The 9,429-nt window shown below is 40.4% G+C and overlaps 1 protein-coding gene across 3 annotated transcripts in view; it reads right to left on the minus strand.

Annotated features, from left to right (window-relative positions):
- The window catches only part of eya1 (EYA transcriptional coactivator and phosphatase 1), a 66,881-nt gene extending 57,669 nt beyond the window's left edge, over positions 1-9,212 (minus strand). For 2 of the 3 annotated variants that reach the window (XM_080514984.1, XM_080514983.1), the window contains exons 1-2: positions 8,846-8,996; positions 3,003-3,061 (exon numbers count right to left, since the gene is read on the minus strand). The gene's annotated coding sequence lies outside the window, so the exon portion shown is untranslated. Of the gene's footprint in view, positions 1-3,002; positions 3,062-8,845; positions 8,997-9,145 lie in introns of those variants that run through there. The other variant, XM_080514979.1, reaches the window with a different exon arrangement.
- Positions 9,213-9,429: the final 217 nt, after the last annotated feature.

Consider the following 9,429-nt stretch of genomic DNA (forward strand, 5'->3'; position numbering starts at 1 on the left):
TCTTTGGACTGTCTGGAGAAAACCTGCATGCAAAGGGAGGACATGCAAACTCTGCTTAAAGAAGCCCTGAAGCCTCACATAAAGAAATAACCAAATATAAACGTAACCTGTGAATCTGACCCAGATGACAAATTGAACACCGACCAGGAGTACCACATGATGAAAGTGCATTGGGGCAGAGAGCCTGCTAAATGGAACAGGCTTGCTGAGGAAACTAACCCAGCAGTGGTCCATCATGGGGACCAGAGAAACCACTACACTGTGGTGGCCTTGATGAAATCACCCCACGCTAAGACCAGTGCGCTGACAGTGGGGATCAGTTATTCCAAGGGTCCTGCCACTCTGCAGTCCAGTAGCTGACCTGTGCACAAGGCCGCTAAGCCGCGGACAGGGAGTGCTACGTCGTAAAGCCTGAAGTGAGGCTTCTGCCTGTAGAGTAGAGAAAATCTAACAAACCTTGGACACCGAATGTTTTGTATTTTAGGATGAGAGGTTTGCAGGCTTGCTTTGAGTTGGTTTGGGGGCCTTTTTGTGTTCAGTTCACATGTTCTCCTGGCGCATGTGTTGGTTTGGGTCTGTCTCTCTGTGTTTGGCCTGTGATGGACTGTTAATCAACCCAAGGTTTACCCTGCTTTTACATATAGGCCCTGTGTACACAACAACATTTTTCAAATGACAACGGAAAACTTTCATTGCTTTTTTGGTTTCTGTTTCATTACGACAGTACTTGGAGCCACTGAAAACGCAACTTTTTTTTTTTTTTAAAGGCTCCCAAGGTGGAATTTTTCGAAAACGCTCCGACTCCCTTACCATGTGATCTTCAGAAACGCTGCTACTGCAAGTGCACACCACGGCCATAATCAATAGTTCTTATGCACATGTGAGTAGATGGAATTTGAACAATTGCTGCTTCCAGAGTGACAAGATTCCCAGTACATATCTTTCTGGGACACCCGGAATAGCACTCCAAGTTCGTTGTCTGTCATATGAATGAGTTAATTTCAAAAACAAACAACAGCACCAACTAGAGGCTCAATATGGACACTACATTGTTTTCACCATTGATGTTATTTCTGTGTAAATGTACATTGTTTTCAAAACGTTGCTCTGTAAAGGCAAACCTTTCCTGACAGGAAAACAATGTGTTTTCACTTGAAACATTTTCGTGTAAATGGGACCATAATCCACTACGACAAGTCAAGACTCTGAACTGAATAAAGTGGAGTCTGCAATCTGAACAAAAATAAATAAAAATTCCATGTCAAGACGGCCACTGTCTGTCGTAAACAGTAAAAGAGAAGTAGCCATATAGCCAACTCCATTGGTCCAATGTGTTAAGGTGTCTATTATGTGCGAAACAAGCGATTCCAGCGGTGCCTTTTTGACTCTGATGACATAATGCTGGTGCGAGCTGGCGCTGGGGGAACTTTCTCCGCTTTTGCTTTTACACACCTATTTAAGAACAGCAGCCTTTCACACCAAGTTCAGCAGGAAGAAGCAGTAAAATGAAATGGCCAAGACCTACAGTATTTCACAATTAATAGGTAGCAGCGAGAGGAGAACGGTCCATGCTGACGTAAGAAGATCAACAACGTATAAAAGTGATCATTCATTCTCCAGAAAATTTGGGACAACAAAACCCGGTGCCATGTGTTATTGCTTTCACAAAAACAGAATCATAACAAATCTGAAATACCTGTCAAGCTTTTTTTAATCTTTGATTGCTTTGCTTCATTTGGAAGTCATACAGAGCAGCTACTCTCTCTGCTTATACTACCTAATTTGTTTCTACGGTGGTCCCAAGCTCGTACCGGGTCACCACCTGCAAGCCGTACTGTAAATTACTCGGTGGGTCTAATTGCCCATGTCCGTTGTGTTACTATAAACTGCTAGGGCTGTGCTAACTCTATTGTCAAGTACTTAATCAAGGCCACCAGATTTATTTCCTCGCACTAACTCCGGGGACAACCACGAGCAGGCCTGAGTAACTGGATCTTTTTGTGCATCTAAAATTAACCACCTATTCTTAGGGAGAACTGGGGCTTGGAAATGATAACAATAATGATATCGACCAAAACCATATGAGGCCTTGCCTTTCACTGTGGGAGTTTCAAACTGCACAAAGGACCCAGATGTTGCTCACGCTGACCTTCCTCAGGGGGGTATGGTGTCATTATGCCAATCAAAAACCACTGCACTTTAAAAGCAGGGGTTGGCAAATTGGGCCAAAAAAAAAAAAAAAACTTGCTACCAGATGGTCAAACAGTGACCGAGTACGTGTATTGCAAGGAAAATCATCACAGAAAATCATCGTCGGAAATGTATCTTAAATGTACGTTTCTTACTCAATATTGTAAATGCAGATTATATGAGGTGGAAATGTGGTCAAAAGTACTTTCCTCCTCCAGCAACATCTGAAACCAATAATGTATTTATTTGAGCAAATTGGCTCACAGCCTGCTAAAATTTATGACAGTGGGAAACGGGTAGAAAACGGTGACACACTGTGCATTGTGAGCAGCCTTATAAGTTTGTTACCTGCTCCACTGTGACAAGGATTTCTGAAACTGGGGTCCAACAGTAACTTTGTCCACCTGGGCCTTCAGGAAATAAACAGTGAATCTCATCGCATTCATTCACATGGATAAAGTTTGTTACGGAAGTGGATGAAGAATGTGGACGTGGTCCAGCTTGTCACGTTGAGGACTGTGTTGGCGTCGTTTTGATCGTCATGTCATTCTCTGCTGTATTTCTATTGGTTGTTAAGAGCTGTAGCTCATAGTCACACTGTGTAAAGAGGCTTTGGTCGTGGATTTTGTAAATCAGAAGATGAGCTCGGACTGTCTGCGGTTGCACGACCGTGACAATGGTTGTCTGACAGTGGACAACAAAACACCACAGAGTTTAAGCTATAATCAAAGAGAGCGCCACAATGGCATGTCTTTTGTCTAAAATCTATAAATGAAATAGACAGTGGAGAACATTTGTCCGGACTTTCTTACCTCACGTGCACAGCAGCAGCAACAGACAATGAGTTGTGCTTCCCTCTTCCTGTAAGTACCTTAAGAAGGAAATAATAGAAATTAGTCAGAGCAAATTAGCTGAGACAAAGGCACATTAAAGAAATAGCCAGACATACTGGTGACAATGCTATCTGCCCATTTTCAGTAACGCTATTAACGTCAGACAACGATCAAGACAGACGCAACAACATTATTACAAACACACTGATTGAATTGATCATTTGCTGCTAGACTTTATTTATTGCATTAGCCTGCATTTATGTGAAAAAGATGCATTCAAAATAAACACTTTCAAACTCAAGATTAAATGTAGATTTCAAAATAATGCATCGATGGAATAAATTCAATCTGCAATAATCCAATTCTAACATGATTTCCATTTTAGTTTCTTTCATTAAGTGACTGTATGTATAGTACTTGGTAATATAACTCCTTTTTGTCAATGCATCAGGCGAAGCAGTGGAGGGTGAGAGAAGAGCAAGCACCGAGCATGCAGAGGGGATGTGGTCTGTGTAGGGATGTCAGAAGCATAATGGGTCGCTGAGTCATAGGTTATAAAAAGCTGTCATTAGGGATTTCTGTCCTCAGCAGCTCATCACACAAGACCTGTGAATTATTTATTACACTGGAAACTCAAGTGGCCCGTTACTCAAGACCGCCTGGTTTCCTGCACTTCCATTTCCTTAGGCTGGTTTAATAAAAGCATGCCATTTCAGTGTTGTAATTAAAGTCTTTAAAAGGATCCAATATATAAATAGGACATAATATTATTAATGTTACTACTGCAGTGACTTTCTAATGGTGGACGTAACAAATTATACACCAGTGTGCCTGAGCCTAATGAGCGTATTAATCCAAATAAAGTGCATAATTGAAGTGTTTGGATTGTTGATATGGGCTCATGTTGACTTGAAATTACCATCTAATTAGCAATTATGATGCATTAATAATGAGGTTTTAATCATACGTCTGGATTTATTTATTTTTTTGACAAAAATAGGCCTCACATTCTGCAGTGTGTCAGGTCCTGAAGTGGTTTTAGCTTGACAGCAACAGAATTAAATCAGTGATACACCGACAAATTTTTTTCGTTAAACATTACACCCCCATCAATTGCATCGTGCACAAATCCACAAAAGAGAAAACGACTGCCCCTCTAACTCAGGCTCAGGTTGTTGTTTTTTGTCCCCGCCTCTCGTTCTTTGATAGCAAAGTCAATGCAAATCAGCTCATACATTTTTCCTCACTTTGTTTTGTTCTCAGTATATGAAAATGGTTAAAAATCCCATGGGTCAGTGAAAACGATCCCCCCTCTCCAGTCGCCTGCTCTAAGTCAGCCAAAACATTCCAGACTTCAAAAGACGGCTTTGCCCTACCAGGGCCACTTCAGTGTCCCAACCTCCATGGCCCAGGAGGACTTGGTTATTTGGATAAATTAATTTCTGGAGTCTGCCTGAGTTGCAAAAACAACCTCCTGCCTGACAGCAAATTAGTCTGACTGGATATAAAAAAAAAAAAAAAAAAAGGAGCGGAAGGAAATTACAAAACATTTAAGGTATGGTAAGGTAAAAGTAACAAATATGATGCGGTTGTGACTGATATTTCCAGAAGATTTGATTATTGAATACATGTGTAAACCTTTATGTTAGCAGGTGAGGAGTTTGAGTCGGCGACACCAGCACACCGGCTGTAAAACGCAGGCTGTGTACAGCACACAGCTGACAGGCTGGAAGCCGTAAAACAGGCTGATGTAAAAGTTTAACAACTGTCAGTGGTGTAGGGAGAAAAAAAAAAGAGTCATAAAACTGAAATCTCTTGAAGACTCAAACATATTTGTATAAGAGAAACATATAAACTGGAGAGCACAGACTTGAGAAAATGGGGAAAGAAAATTGTTACGAAGGGGAAATTATGCAAACACATGAAGACAATCCAGAATTAATGGTCCGCAACATTTTCAGGCACTGAAAGAGCTGTCCAAGGACACCATAGGGGAGGCTGCATGGCCCCAGTAATTGGAGGAGCATGTAACTTCAAAAATAAGGAGAGCAGACCAGAGAACCCTCCTCTGAAGTCGAGTCTTAAAGAAAACGTGAAGCACATGTACAGTACGGTAGGGAATCTGGTACATGTGTGAACGAAAATTGTTCTATTCACTGCTGCAGACATGATACATTGCAGTATTCCTGCTGTGCAACCGCACTTTTAAAAACGGACTCAATTGTGAACTCTGAATCTTTGGCTTGCAGCTGTTTCATCTCAGGTCAAACAGTGACGGCGCGAAAGCGCAGCGAGGAAGGTCAGAATAAAACAAGATATTCCACATTGTCAATAAATATGTCTATAAAATAGAGGATTCAGAGAGTCTGAGATCATCCTGTGGAAACTAAAGAGCTGTAAAATCTGATGCGCACAAATCACAGGGAAATATGTCATTTATAGAGTCGCGGATTCTGACAATATTCCTTACTTTTCATAATGTGGACAATATTTCAGCAGGGCAACCCCAAAGAGGGGACGTAAGAATGTGAGCACGAGGGCTCCATCCATTAAAATCATCTGAATCTTCTCTGCCAATGTCAAACTACTGTTCGTCCCACAAATGCATCCTCCTTACAAATATGGCACAATATGAAGGGAAAACATAAAGACTTTCCAACAGTGAAGGATTTCTTGCCAAGAAGAAGTCACAATGAACATTTTACAGACAAAACGCACGTTTTATGTGCTAAATTGAGATAATCTGAGTTTTATTGGCTAATGTCAGCCAGATGGACACGTTCAGTGGACTCTGATATTTCACAGAAGAAACAGCACTCTGGGAAAATAATCAAAAGGTTGATTAAAGATGTATAGCAGGGGTGTCAAGTATAAGGCCTGTGGGCCGAAACAGGCCTGCAAGAGGCTCTCATCTGGACGCCAAACCACCAAGTCAATTGGAAAAATGTAAACACTGATGTTTTGAGCAATGTTTTAAAGAGTAAGAGACGCAATACAACACTGAGAACCGATCAGCATGAAAGCGAGCGACAATGTTGGGTGACTTTGTAAAAATATGAATAATGCAACAACTATAAATGTTTAGTTTTTTTTACATTTCACTGTATTTTGCACCAGAAGGTTTCATTAAAACTGGTTTTATAATGACTAATTTTCATTAGTAGTTGCAAAAACATAGACATTTCCTAACCCTCTGCGTCACAACGGAGAAAACCTTAAAAGTGTAAAGGTTATTATGGTGGCCCTGAACAAAAATGTGTTTCACACCCCTGAGGTAAAGTGTCTACACTTTGGTTTAATGTGCAAAAAAACAGAATATTTAAATGATGTAGGATGAAATTACATCAGACCCTTCACACTACTTTTTGCTAAATATTCAGTTTACATTAGTACTTGAGATCCAATCAGAAATATGGACGCGACAGATGAACAAGGTAAAAAATCAGTTATGAGCTTTGCTCTTTCTTTGGTCCTTCAATACTCAGCAGTAACCTCATAATAACATTTAACCAGGTGTATAAATATGGCAGCTTCCTCATTACTACTGGTATTTGACGATTTGTTCTGCGAGACAAAGAAAAACACAGAGTGGAGGAACCGCCGTCGTTCCACAGTGGGTCAAGAGAGATGCTTACTCAGTCCTGGGGAACTGGCAGAAGGCCTCGCTCTCTGAAAACACTGTGATCGCCATGGCGTATCTCTGACATAACCTACACTTCTGTCTCGGCGATGTGCTCGGGCTATACATCATGGAAATAACGTCCACCCAGAAGCGAAAAAATGAAGACAAACTATCATTTTGGAATGGGAAAAGCAGAGGGGAACAGAATCTTTCCAAGGCCCTTTGGTCTGAGGGAGGAACGCCATGCACGCCTGACTCAATCCAACATACACCAACTGAGGAGAAAATGTCCATTTTTAACCTGTTATCCATCACTGTCGAATGTGGCGCGCAGCGAAAGAGGAAATAATTAAACAGAAAAATGACTGCTGTCCAGGGCAAAATGAATGAGAGCCAAGTCGTAGTACAACTGCTGGTAACTCGGGCCAAATGATATTTTGACAAATGTCCCTCATACAGTTTGGACTATACCTGCGTCACATGAATTCTGTGAGTGAACCCATGATTCTTCATGCAACACGTGCCCATCAACACATGGAGAAGAAAAAAAAGAAAAAAAAAGTGGAATTTTAGGGCAGCAATGCAGTGAATGAAACACAAAAATCTCAAGAAGTACAAAGTATATAATGTAACTAACTACTTTCAGAGTTGAAAAAGTACTCCAATTAGTCATGACGGATCCATCTATTCAGTGATCTTCTGACTGCTGTAACCCACTTTGTGTTGTTGTACTCAATTACAAATAAAGTACTGTGAAAGGAAAAGTATTCAGAGTATTAGCTTCAATTACACAAGGGTCTTTATTACACTGGCAAAAGCAGGCGTTTTATTCAATTTACTCCGACAAAATACAAACATTTCTCAAACAATACAGCATATAATATTACACTATGACAGTTTATTTGAAACATATGCAGATTAAAAGAAAGATAAAAAAGTTACTGGCTGCGCGATAAACGTCAACTTAGATTGTTGGCCTATGCATTATGACTTAAAAATGAACAGAACACATGGTGCAAACTGTATCGAAGTACCTAAAAAATGCTGTCATAAAACTACCAATAGCCTAAAATATGACTGGATTAATGTAATGTTTGAAGGGAAAAGCCCCTTGAGATAAAGCAACCAATTTTCAAGGCGATCCATCATTAAACATGCATATAACTCAATGATATAATATGTGCAATATAATACACTATAGGAATACAACACAATCATGTATATCATGCATACAATGAACCAACATTTAAATGATCAATTATGATTGGAAAAAATATATAAAAAAGAAAAATAGATGTGATGTTGTAGGGCACTAAACCAGTGGTCTCAAACATAAGGCCCCGGGGCCAAAAATCAGCCCACAAGAAGGTAAATTTCAGCAAGTGAAGACATTAGAAACAACAGTTACCTCAGTTTATTCGTTTGGGAACGTACTGTTGTGTGTTGAAAGCCTGTTCCCTTGTTAAGTTGTAATGTCTGAATGAGTTTGTAATAAGTGAAGGCTGTCGAAGTCCTGCAGAAACACTGCAGCAGACGGAATAACAGATCGTTCAGCAAATTAAACACAAGTCAAGTATTTATTTATTTTTTGTTTGTTTGCAATGAAGTTAAAAAATAAATGACAAGCCACAAATGAAGAATATTGATTATGGCCTGTTTACTGGATATTGCAGCAGGAATTTTTTTTTTAAGAGATGTGAATGAGTTCATAGTTCATAGTTGGGTCCACAGCTGGTAAATGGATCCAGTGGGATGAGACTACTGACCTATTCATTGACTGGTTGAGAGGAGAATAATGTCATATGCATATATGCTACTGTCATGTTTAAAGTATTGAAAACCAAAACCAAAACTAAAGTGATTATAATCTATTGCTTCTTCTCTTGGTTATCATTTGCGCATATTCGTGCGTTTAATTTGGGAATGCATGGAATTAGTTGCAAGTCAATAAATGGAAAGAAGATTATAAAGAAAACATGCAAATATAAGCATTTTTTTAAAAACTGACTTTGCCCTGGTATTAATAACTGTATACAGATCTTTCCTCAGCTGATATTTCTCTGTAATCCACTGTGTCTCCGCCCAGTTTGGAAAAGACTCAATACGACGCTGTCAATCCGCCATAAGTCAAACTCATACACAACAACTCCAGACAGTGAGGACAACTGTTTAAAAAGTCAACAAACAAGTCGTTTCTTACCCTTTCCGCGTGTTTTCAGTGCAGTCACTGCATGCAACAGGTCTCCCGCTCCACAAACTCGGACTTTAGGGTGTTTTTTCTCTCTCGCTCCGCTGCGTGACGGAGAGAAAAAAAAAGAGCGCAGAGATGCGTAAAGGACGTAAAATCTCGCTCTGCTGTGACGGATTAAAGTGTGCGTGCGGTGCGGCAGCGCAGTAGACGCGTTTCATGCAACAACAACAACAACAACATCCGCGTGCGCGCGGGCGCGCTGCAAGCGGTGTCACATGGAAGCAGGCACGAGGGGACACCGGTGTTTACCTCCTTCAAAAGAAACAACAACAGGTGGTTTTCGCAGCACGCGGCCGCACGCACAAACGCAGGCGCGTGTGCGTCTATTCTATTCTATTCAATTGTATTCAGAATTGTCATGTCTATTAGTAGCATGCTATTTAATCTACCTTTACCAGAGTGTACCACACACTGATGCTTTACACTGCAATCTACAGGTTTCCTCCCTCTCTGTATATGAATTAGAGCGCCACCTATGGGTCTCTTTATGTGAATCAATAATTCTACATTATTTTTAGTGAGAAAAAGAGCTT

The sequence above is a fragment of the Blennius ocellaris genome, assembly GCF_963422515.1.
Source record: "Blennius ocellaris genome assembly, chromosome: 19".
Taxonomy (NCBI): Eukaryota; Metazoa; Chordata; class Actinopteri; order Blenniiformes; family Blenniidae; genus Blennius; species Blennius ocellaris.